General features: G+C 38.0%; 1 protein-coding gene across 5 annotated transcripts in view; it reads left to right on the top strand.

Moving 5' to 3' along the window:
- LOC129573615 (transcription factor E2f1) overlaps nucleotides 1–12,593 on the top strand; it is a 38,301-nt gene that overhangs the window by 19,412 nt on the left and 6,296 nt on the right. Inside the window, exons 1-2 of one of the 5 annotated variants that reach the window (XM_055454429.1) lie at nucleotides 4,872–10,604; nucleotides 11,052–11,216. The exons of 1 other annotated variant lie outside the window; for it this stretch is intronic. The gene's annotated coding sequence lies outside the window, so the exon portion shown is untranslated. Of the gene's footprint in view, nucleotides 1–4,871; nucleotides 11,217–12,593 lie in introns of those variants that run through there. 3 more of the 5 variants (XM_055454421.1, XM_055454405.1, XM_055454395.1) reach the window with 3 other exon arrangements.

Below are 12,593 nucleotides of genomic sequence, written 5' to 3'. Positions count from 1 at the left end.
AAAAATGAAATGCAAATATTGAAAACAATTGCATGGGACGATGGGCTTATTAAAAGCGTTGCAGCGTCGTTTTTTTTTGTTTGCGTTCGTTATGGTCGTAGTTTGTCATTATTTATGATGCGACAGCATTTGTCTCGCCGACTGAATAAAAAGAATGGAACACACACAACAACAGCAACGACGAGAGAAAAAACTGCGAGCGAAAGAAAGAAAGAAATTGCACGCCTGAATTATGAATGCTGCACATTGGGTTTGGGTACTATACACATTCGCATATATGCATTGAAATCAAATGATGTGAAAGGTTTATATGTTCTGAACAAGAATGACATAAGTCATGTCATAAGAGTCCATTTCACTTTTCAATATGTTTGTCAGAAGTTTTCTATTCGCCAGCATGGAGATTCCGTTGGCAGAGTCAATTAAAGAAAGAGGAAGAGCGGGCTGAGGAAGAAAAAACAAATCACAAATAAATTCTGTATTTTGAGAATTTGCGAATATTGTTTCCGTGTATTCGATGCTTAAATTATTGAAATTTGGCTTCACAGCACATATGAACCGAAGTTTTTGGAAAAAAAAGATGAAAAAAAAACACGTAAATTGATAAACTTGTTTACAGCAACGCCGTTGCGATGGCCCGATCAAAGGTCTCATCTTTTATTAAATAATTTCGCAGGTATAGCAATCATGGCTATATTTTGGGATGTGCACACGACGAGCCCTAAAGCAAGATGAAAAAAAAATCATGTCATGTGAGATGGATCGAACATACAAAGACTCTTCACATTCCACTCAAAACGAAATACATACACACACTCGACCAGCTTTTTTTTCTCTCTGTTATGTAATCATTTTTTCCCCTGTGTGTCCATCTCGAAAAAAAGCCAATCATCTACATGTTTCCTTGTGCTCTTCAGTGCGTTTGATGAATATACTATTTGTTCACACAAACATTGTACCCAAATGACGAACGAGCGAAAAAAAAGAAGCGATGAGCACATAAAATCATCTTACTTCTTCTTATTGAAAATATTTTGATTGAAAACATTTAGTCGATTGTTGGAAGCTCTTCATCAAACATATTTTTCATGCAATCGCATCATTCGGCGTCGTTGTTGTTGGTATTGGCCAACTGGTTTTGATCCTCTGTGTATGCGCTGCACTTTTATTGTTATTCCTTCTTTCATCGAGTCTTCTTTTTCTGCCCCTCCGTGCAACCAAACTGCGCTTCCTCCACGTTCAATTTTTGCTGTCGAAAATGTAAAGGCGAGGAAAGAAAAAAACACACAGAATGAAAGTTGCACAGTATTTTTAATTATCCTTTAACATCAAAGTGAAGTTTTAAAAGCAAGTCTATAAAAGCAGGCAAGCAAGGCTCCTTTGATCTGGCAAACAAGTTCATACATTGAACAACAATGATGCAAAGCGACGCCTCAATGCAATGGAACACACACATACACACAAAATACTATAAAGAACTAATTCTTGTGTAGCATTTTTATCAAATAACGCTCCTAATTAAAATATCTATGCAAATGAAACGGTTTTCCGGTTTGCCCTTGCCTGCTGTGGTGTGACACGCTATAAGGCATAATTTGAAACCACTCCAAAGCAGCAAAGCAAAGCCACACCATGAACAAAATCGATAATCGGTCATTGTGTGTAAATTTGGACACAAAAACGATGGATATCTTTTGAGCAGAATTAATTTCTACATGTTCAAAATTAAATTTTACAGTGAGAATTATCGTCATTTTCGTTGCCAATGACTAAAAACATCTAAAATAATTTCATGTGATTTGAGTTTAAGATATGGACGATAAGGCAATGACTTTGGATTCATATGCGGTTCGATACAGTATAATTACAGATAAATGTCGATGTAATTGAACAAAACGTACGATTTTCACATCGTCGTAGCAATTTATATAGTAAAATCGAGCGTTCATGGACACAACAAAGGCAGATGATATCATTTTCAATGAGCATGTGGTCAACTAATTTATTATTTTCCTCGGTGACTATATCGATAAGCTCGAGCTATTCTTCTTGCATTTTAAATGCTTTTGACTCTCTGTATTGACTCCATTCTGGCACACGGTATATCAGAGAAGTGGATATGCATGCTCGGCCTATCATCACCACATATTTTCATCTATGAGCAAATGTATTGAATTTGATTTACACCACAGCTACTAATATGAATTTCCTTGTGTTCCGTTAATTTATCGACCCTCATTACGCATATGCAACGCGAAGATGTCTAATGCACAATGTAATGGTGATGGTGGTGATGACGGTGGTGCACAGGTGCAACAATAAACCAGAAAAAGAAGAGAGAGAGAGAGAAAAAAAGTAATAGAAAACCCAAGTGATTAAAATGTATTTATAGAGTCACATGCGAACACCGACAACATTCATTTCGAATGAAAATGAGAGACAATGGCAGACGCGCGCACATACATTCCACCACTGATATCGACGAGCCCCGGTGCATCTGCAATGATATAACTTTGTCATTCCAAAACGACAAAAATAGTTTTCCAAAGTGTTGACATTCTCCGGAACCAACTACTCAAATGTTTTCAAATTGATTCGCGTTGCTCTCGCAAAGGCAACGAAATTTCTTTTTCTGTTCATTTGAACAAAGACCGAAAAAAAAGAATGCCGTACAATTTTTGAGTGAAAAATGCAACTTCCAAATCGAGTAAAGTCATTAGCGAAAAGTCACGAATTTACGCAGTGCACGTAATGATGATTGCATTTTAAATTGTGTCGTGATTTGCATGCATTCGTTTCTGGTGTGTTCGTTTTTTTTTATTCCGCCCGTTCGGTTTTACTGTTTTGTCGACAGTAATAGATAATCGTTTACCAAGTACAAGTTACTATCAAGTTTTGTGCTCGAGTTTTCGTCGGAACAAGTACGAAAATATCTTTTTTGATGAGAAAAAGCGCACAAAAAGGACCACTTAAAAACACGAATTCTTTGGTACAAACTTTTGTTTTAAGAGAATACATATATTCATTGCACACACAAACACACGTAGATATAAACACCGAAATTGATAGCATCGCTCGAACCAAAACCGAAGCGACGAGTTGAGAGGATCCCGATGATGGAAGAAAGGAAGAAAAAACAACAATGAAGCGATTTTAATAAAGTAAAACGACGAAGAAATGAAAGAAGAACGGTGGAAGGAGGCATTCACATCCACAATTACTGAATGGATTTCGCCGGCAGGATTGTGTAATGGTGCGGCTTATATGTTGTCGTCACTTTGATTTTTCTTACGTTTTTTTTTCTTTCCATTTCACATGCATATGTGGATACGTCGTATGTGTGTATGTGTGAGTATGCGACGTCGACGACACCGACGTGCATGCAATATGAAAACACATCCACATTCCCGTGTGTAAAGGTATAAAGAGCCGAAAAAATACATTTATAAACAAACACGATGTGTGAATTACTAGGCATTTCTCTGTTATCGATGTTGGTCTATCTCTCTCTCTTTCTCTCTCTCTCTCTCTCTCCCTCTTTTATTTCTCGACTTTTGCATGTGCATACACACACATACACACACACACACATGCGGCCAATGTATGCACACGTCGTTGTCTGCAGATTTAATGCAGTCTACGTTTTTCGTGTTGTGCAACAGCCACTTCTTGTTCGGTTCTCTACACAGCCCATTCTATTCTATGGTTTGGTTTTGTCTGCATTGTGTCATCGGTGTGTTTGACTGATAATGTACTCTCGTTCTCTCTTTCCAATCATATCCATATATGTATGTATGTGTGAAAAATATTCATCTCTGTTTATATATATTGACTGTTAAGCCTAAATCTAGAAAAAAAAGCCTTTTGAATGTGCATCTCATTCATATAGAAATCTCGTCGACGAGAGCGAAAAAAAAATCAAAATTTAAAAAATCAACGTGTGCAATGGTTTACGCAGAGCAGTAATTGCAATGGGCGCATACAAACAATTTTTTCCATACAGTCTTGTTGCTGCGTTTTCAGCCGGTATTGTTCTGATTTTTGCGAGATATCGCAATGTATCGCATTGTTCAGCCACTATATCGCTTGTTTTTCTCTCTGTGTCGTTCGTAACATTCTCTGCATGCTCACAATAGATTTTCGTCGCATTCACCGTTGAGCATATATGGTTTGTTAGTTTGTGTGTGTGTGTGAAAAGGGTCGAAAAATGCAGCCGATTTTTATGGTTGGCTTTCGAACCGTGTACATGACTCTTGAAATATCGCGAATAATTGGAATGCATATGCGAAATTTTTAGATAAATAAAAGCTGTAATTTCTCTTTGCATTTGTTTGCCAACTTGATTCGACAGTCCCTATCTCTCTCTCTCTCTTGTTCCAAACCATTGGATTATGGACGGAATGCAATGTAAAAAGGTTTCACTCGCACCATGAGTTCAAAACCCAATTCGTTTGTTTACCAACTGGACGTGTGCATTTTTCACGAATTATTTTAGCACTTTGTTGCAATAGTTTTTTGATAGTTGGCTGTGAGTTATGTGTTTTGTTTTCATTTTCAGACACATCGAGAGAGCGTTCTCATTTCAAAATGGGCTTTGTATGCGGTTTCGTGCCCACATAGCAACCATAAAATCCATTTAATAGGCGATCTCATTTCATAAACCATCTAATGATCACTGATCATGCTCGCTACTAATTCACCAATTAGTTCCATCTTATTTATCTAGTCTGTAACTCTAAAATAAACTAACCCGGAGTAAGTCGAAGTGGTTTTCTTTTTCGGTTTGAAGGGATAAAACAATCGACTTTATGTTTGAAATGAAATGCAAACAAGCCGTGTCGTGGTGACGACGACGACGATGACAACAACAACAACAACGACAACGACGTTAAACTGAGAGCGACAATAAAGCGCAATGAATAAATAATTCCATGCATGAATTGTGTACTAAGCATGTGTATTTGCAAGCGGCGCTCCAGAAGAAAGCAATCGAGAGAGAGAAGGAACATATTTTAGTAAGAGTACAAAACATAAATAAGCATTTTATATGACAACATGAGCAATTATTTAAAGTAAAATTGAACATGAAACGAGCTCGGTGTTTGCTTGTGCATATGCTCCGGGTAAATATCATGTTCACGTTTGAAAGGTACGCATTTTTCACCTTAACGGATACACATTTTCTAGCGTGTGTATGTGTAATGAAATGTGCGCTCTGTTCCACAAATAGTAACAGCCCTCTGTATTTTCTTCGTTTCAACCCTAAATTCACATAACGATTCCCGCACGATCCAACCTCGAACATGCTCTACTTTGAAATTGGTCTCACTCACTCATTCCATAATTTTTGTAACGAATTTCGCTGTTTTATTGCCGTCTCTTGAGCTAGAGCCCAGTTTGTCGTGTGTTGGACACATAGATTTATGGTTTTTTCCAACTGTAACTTGATTAAAATGTCATTAATCTAGTCTATCAATCGTTTTGGAGATATCTGACAATCATTTCGGCACCTCTATTATCACCGCCAACACACAGCAGTCATTAGCCAACTGACGCAAACGTCCGCCAAATGGTGTGTGTGTGTGTGTGTGTGTGTGTGTGGCAAGTCGCGTTGTTTTTTCTCTACTCCTTTGTAACTTCAATTACACAAACTCACACACACAATTCTATTCCGCGTCACTGGAATTTCTGTCGGTTTTTTAACGTATTTTTTTCTGTTTGCTTCTTGTGTCCCCATTCCTCTACAGGACACTTTCTAAGTTGTCTAATTTAATGGCATTTTTTCGTTCGTTGCTTTTTTTCAGTTGTGTGTTTTGCTTCCAATTCGATTGTAAAACGGCAGCTAACCGTTTGTCACATTCAGCGTGTACAATGTACATACTTTTCGACGCTTGGTTACGTTTTTTGCTCGGCTCATTTTTACACAACACTTGAGCCAATACGCTGGAGAATAAAAGTGACTCAACGAAATGTCGGAATCCAATAGAAACGACCGAAAGAGAGAAATGCACAGCAGAAACGAACAACGAATGAACAAAATACTTTTGCTCTTTGAGCAGTAGTGAAATAAACGAGTTCCGGCCGGCGTTTTCGTTCATTTCAAGAGACAACCAAACAGTAACACAAGCATATACTCACATCTTCTTAATGAATATTGATGCGAGCACCGAGAGATAGAGAGAAATACATATACACACATAGAGGTAGAGAGAGAAAAACCATAAAAGAATAAAAAGAGCCAGATGAATTTTAATTTTGTTAAATGCTTTTAAACTCATTTTTCTCTCTCACTCACTCTCGCTCATTTTCTCTCTTTCTCTCTCTCTTTCTCTCTCTCTCTCTCTCTCTCTCTCTCTCTCTCTCTCTCACACACACACACAATATGCTGAAAAAAAGGCGGAAAATGTTGTGCAGCATCTTTTCGTGTCAGTAATCAGCCTAACTCGATCATTTCTCGTTGTGTGAGAGATGGCTAGCATCCAACAACCGCTTTTCTCTATTTTTTTCTCGGTTGCCTACCATCTACTCTCCATCGTTGACTACTAGATGCACGAGGTGAAAATTTGTATGTAATATGAATGGCATTTGCAATCGCTCAATGTGACACTTTGGTGTATTGATCAATCTGTGCAAGCATTGAATCACTTTGGAGCAAAATTGCCAATATCCGTTTATAAAAATAATTTTCTCTCACTCGAGCATTTTTCGGGCCTCTCGGTCTCCGGCACAGGCACGGGCATGGTGAGCGCGCATATGGTTTTACAACACATTGACAACGTCGTTGGTTTGTCGTTCCGAGTAAATAAAAATCAATTTCATCCCAGCGACGACAACGACAACAGCAGCAGCAGTAATGGCTGTAACATCGCCATCGTCGACAATCGACAGCAGACCGTGTTGTAGCTAAAAACCAATTTACACACAGCGCTCTCTCGCAAACACAATTCATATATCCCTCCGTGTTTCGGATTTACTCGTGTGTATTTATCTTAATTATCTTTTATTGTCGATGCCTTTTAAAAACGACTTGTATGCTGTTGAATTGAAGTATGGCTGCTTTGTTTTTTCCTCGTTGAGCGTGTGTGTATAAATATCGGTATGGACATTCGGTCGTTCGTTCCGCAATAAAATTTGTGTTATCACAAAATGCTGCGTTGCATTTTACCAACGCCAATAACTTCTCATCAAATGGATTCGGTTACAATGGGAAAAACGCTTGGCCATTATTACTTCATCCCTAAAATTTTGGTTAAGCGTAAGAAAATTGATTCCTTTTTTTCCGCCGTATCTGTCATTCATCGTTTGCGCTCTATTACCAACCAGTTTCGATGGGGCCCGTTTTTGTCCTCCGTATAACTTAAAAAATCCGGATAAATTCAAATTTAAATCTTCCTTCTAAAAAAAAGTGCTGCGAAACAATTTCCATAGTAAATGCATGGGGATAGAGCAAAAGAGTGGCACCGAGAAAAAAAGGATGTTAAAAGTGCAGTCGAAAACACTTGAGCTACGACAAATATTTCATAGCGGCTTGTAAGAAGCGAAAAAAAACAACACACTCACAAAACTCTTATATGCACACAAATCGAGTATAGTGTGAATGAATGGATCCGGGTTTTTTTCTACTGCTCCTGCTGTTCTCGTTATTTTTTGAGTTGTCGCTTTTTTTTATTGCTCTCTCAACATTCTTTTTCGGTGTGTACTCTCAGTTGGTTGTTACACACTCTTTCTCTCTCTCTCTCTCTCTCTCTCTCTCTCTCTCTCTCTCTCTCTTTCTGTCGCTACGAAAACCATTGCATTAGCAATTCCCTTTGGTCTAAGGGACGTTTGTTGCGCTACGTAAATCGACTGTTTGCTTACGATACATGATTCCGTTTTCCTTCTTATTGTTATTTTGACTGTTTCTTGTTGAAACGATCATACACACTCACTCACACACACGCTCGCCGTTTTTCACATCGTGCACGCTAGGCGATGCGTTTGCTGGTTGGATATGATTGTATTGTTATGTTTTCGGGCTTATTTATTCCTTTTTTTCCTCAATGGTTCCGATTGCAATACATGACTCGAAAGTGCAACGCGTTTCATATTCCAATGTGCATGTGTGTGTAAGAGCGAGTGTGAGCCTCTTGTTGTTGTTGGTTGATGTTGTTGTTACGTTTCGTTCTTTCTTATTTTGACGAAGAGATCGTTTTCCATTTCGCCCTTCTCTACCATTCGCATTTTGACGAAAGCCGACGACGTTTGGGATGATACGATGCGCTCATATATGTACACGCATTCGATGGCATGCAACCGAATGAGAGAAGCAAAACTGTTTTTTTTTCTTTTTCAACTATTCGCACTATAAGAAACTGACGACGGCACATTCTTTCTATGTACTTGTACATACAAAATCAAATGAGCACACAACCCAATGAGTCCGAGCAATAAACACATAAACCAATGGAAACTTGTGTGCTACGCAAAAGAATATCGAAATTTATATATGCGACAACTCGACTCAATTCTTCGGCAATGCGCCCATGTATGAGTGTTACATGCGTACAAATAAAATGCAACACATATTTCTTGTTCGGCTAATTCAAGCGAGAATTATTTGACGAAAGCAATAGAGACGAAAAAAAATGCTGCTTTTTCAGCATTTCCCAAAAACAAAAACCGAAAAGCAAAGAAAAAAAACTGAGTAGGAAAAATACTTCGACTCTTCTTTGCACATTTGCGTTCTCATTTCGCTGCAAATGATTCGTAATAGTCATTTTTTTTAGGCAATGTATCCTTCAATCTTATTCGCCTGAACGTTGTTTCCAAGTGTTTGAGAAATATTGTCGTCATTCACTTTTTTGCTCTTGTCTCTTGGGATCAGAACGACACATTCTTGTGTATGGAAATCGGTTTGAGCAAGAGATGCGACCACATCAGAGATTGCTCATCATATGTGATCACTTATTTAAACGCTGCCAAAAAACACTTGGCATCTAATTAAAAATTCCTCGAAAAATTGATGATTTTCCACACAATCCATGAATATTACAACGCTCGAAAGAATGCCAGAAATTGACGTTGGCTGCTGCTGCTGCTGCTGCTTGAATCGAATGTTGGTATCGTGATTTGGGCTAGAAGAACATTTGCACACATTAACGCCGAAAATTCATTAGGATAAACTGAATAATTGACGAACAAAACGAGAGAAAAGAGAGAAATAGTGATGATGGTGAGGGACCGAAAGTCGATGCTTTACGTAAATCTCTCATCAAAAAAGGGAAAGTCTAGAGGTGATGCATGTATGATATCTAGAATTTCGGCGTTGATTATGGGCGAAAAACCATTTTCAAGACACACCGAAAAATTAAAACGAGTCTCATTATTATTATCCGCAGCTCGTCCGAAGAGAGTGAAGGAGAAAGAGATAGAGAGAGAGAGAGAGAGAGCGAGAGAGAGAGAGAGAGAGTAAAAGGCATTGCACATTCTAACAAGCGCATCATAGAATGTCTGTGTTCAACCATTCAAATACAAAATTCATGAACGCACACATCGCTTAAGCGATTATATCGCCCGTTCGTTTTGTTCGTGTGACTGCGCGTATGTGTGGTGTGCTGTGCGTTTGTCTATGTCTGTGTTTATGCCTGATGTGCATGCATGTGCTGCTGTTTGTTGTATGAGTGACAGTGTGTGAATTCATTGCTTCGCATGATGTTGCTTCCAAAATTGTGACTACTATTTTGGTGTATACGAGAGCTGCGGTACAACGAGTGCGGTTCATTTCTTATTTTTCGCTCGCAAATCATTTACACTCAACCAATACCGAACAAAAAAAAAGTTTTCTTTTAACACACTTTTTTATGTCATTTGTTTCTAAAACGGCAATATTTTGAGATTTTTATATTGTTTTTTTTTGCTTTGCCTCCGTTTGTGTCGGTGACTTATATCGTCCAATCATATCAAATTTAATATTCGAAATGGCGTGAGTGCGTGTCCTGATAAAAATCCTGTACTTTTATCATCATCAAAATAAGACGAAAACAAAAGTGTGTGCGCGTTTTGTCATAAATATGTAAAAAAAAGAAGGACAGCAGCACCGTGTGAAATACGATACAGAAAAATCGCTATTGTGACGTTCCAAAGCGTTTATGATCTTTTTAATAATGAGACTGAAGCAACGACCAGGCACGGAATTTAAACACAAACGAAAACGAACATTAACCGTCGCATCAACACGTTCAAAATTTCTTCCCGTTTGCTGAAGTTTTTTCTTCTTCTTCATTTGGCTCTTCTGGTCTGGTGTTAGTTGTTGTTAGTTTTTTTTTTGTTCGTTGTTTTTCTTCTTACTCTGTTCATTTTTATTGTGTTGTCTTTTGACGAAGCCTATCGCTAGTTGTTTTGTGTGTTTGAAAGAAAAATGCGAACGCGGACCGTCCGAATAACCACCGATCGAAGCCAAGAAATCGCGTTGTAACAGACCTGAATAAAGTGAATTTCGTACGTTTTATGCCGTGCCCACCACCGAAAGAAAGAAAGAATGAAAAAAAACCAACCATACACACATCATGATAAATTTAAACTCCTGCGTTCGTGGGTCAGTAATAGCAGCGGATATATTTTGTTGAGTGAGTGTGTGCGAAAGCATTCTGATTTTTGTAGTTGTGTGGTAGTTTTGGAATACTCTCATTTCAAAGAAGATAATAAAAGGAAATGTATATATACTTTGGAGCCGGTTACTTTGCGACGCGATGTAAATTTGTGTGAATGTGCAATGTTCGATAAATGTCTGATCGGTGCGTTGCGCTTCTTCTCGTTTCCTCGCCACGCAAATGCGATATCATTTCGAATGTCGTTCGCTTCGTGCACAGTTTCAAATACGAAAACAATGCCCGTTCAGCGCTGTGCATATTGTGTCGCCTCAAACATCACTTTCGTTGGAATCACACAAACCGTTGCCGAGATTTTGTGACACAAACACTTTGTTTTTTGACTATGCATTTTTTTTATTTAAATTAAACTGTGAATTTGACCTGATTAATTATTGTTTGTTTCCTAAACTAAACACAACAAAGTCAACAGCGCGACGCCAACAAGTTTACATGTGATAAATAAAATTAAAATAAATGTTAAGTCAATCACCTCGCGCGCTCCTTGTGCACGTGTAATTAGCTCTCTATTTTAATTGCTGCAAAGGAAGCCCGCCCGACTTGGTAAACACAAGAACGTGAAACGAAAATGTGAGTGTTTGGTCATTTGTTCACACACAAGTTTTCGGCGAATTTCTATTATTTGCATTGTGACGCTGTCTGTGAGGTCATAGAACCCGAAACGGACACAAGGGAGAAAAATAAACTTTGTTTATCGGCTTGAGTGTAATGAACTTCAAAGTCTATTGTCTTTGCATAAGCCTACTATGCTATTGCATGCATATTTATCCGCATCGAGCAAAACCGAACCGATTGAAAACTCATTACATTCAAAAACCCTAAATTCCGCATAGTTGCGTCAAGAAGCTAGACGAGAGAAACCAACAACAAAAATACATTTTCTCATGATTGTTCTTCTGGTGAGTTATTTTAATCAAACAAACATACTGTTTGATGAAAACCAAAACTTCGTCGATAAGAAAAAGAGTCGACGAAGGGAAACCGAATCCCTTCTTGGAAATTGTGTGATCACTTCAAATTTTATCCACTTGGTTCGTTCATTATTCAGAATGCTCGTCGTGCCTAACAATCCCCAGATATTCTTTGTGTTCTGTTATCTTTGAAATTGTATCCTTCGTTCCGATAGATCATTAGGTATAAAAAAAAACTGGTATTTCGTTCTTTTTTTCTCCCTCTCCCTCTCTTTCAAATATCCATTTATCAAAATGCCTTTTTCTGTTTGATCATCAAGACGTATCCAGTCGATGCGTCCAAATTACCAAAAAAATATGATAGAAAATGATCATTTTTTCGTTTGTATCGACGTTAGATAGTCTGAGCGGCCTCCATTTTGATTTTGGTTTGCGCTCGTAATTTTTCGGTTGAGAATTTTAAAGAAAGAAAAGAAAGTTTCACATAGGATTTTGGGTGACACTGATCAGACTCCATTCTGTATCGAATTTGATCGAAGAAACATTAGCGCAAATTCTTTCATTCGCATGAGTAAAAAGAAATCGGGTGAAAATTTATGAGGATTTGTTTGGGATCGACAATTTGCTATTGTGTTTCAAAAACAAAATAAAAATTGTTGGATCTCGTATGCGAACCGAGAAAAGCGAGATGAAGTAGAAATGGAAGAATACACACCGAAAAAAAGACCCTAGCATAAATTTCATCCAAAAAGGTCGCACTAATGCGCAATCTGAGAGAGAGAGAGAGAGAGAGAGAGAGAGAGAGAGCAGAAACACTACGAAAATTTACTAAAGATTCATAAAAGACACTACCTCAACATGGCAATCACGCATATCTCATCCATATACAAACACATAAAATACGCACACAAACGACTACGACGTCGACCGACCGATCCAATACACACATTCGCTACCTAACACACAGGTACGGATGATATACGAAATACACAAAAATTACCTTGAAATTTAAATGGTTTACCAATAACAAAAACAA

The sequence above is a fragment of the Sitodiplosis mosellana genome, unplaced genomic scaffold (genome assembly GCF_009176505.1).
Source record: "Sitodiplosis mosellana isolate CC-2019 unplaced genomic scaffold, AAFC_SMos_1.0 Smas_scaffold_1, whole genome shotgun sequence".
NCBI classification, from domain to species: Eukaryota; Metazoa; Arthropoda; class Insecta; order Diptera; family Cecidomyiidae; genus Sitodiplosis; species Sitodiplosis mosellana.
The sequence above is the reverse complement of the archived record's forward strand: the minus strand, read 5'-3'. Positions and strand labels throughout refer to the sequence as shown.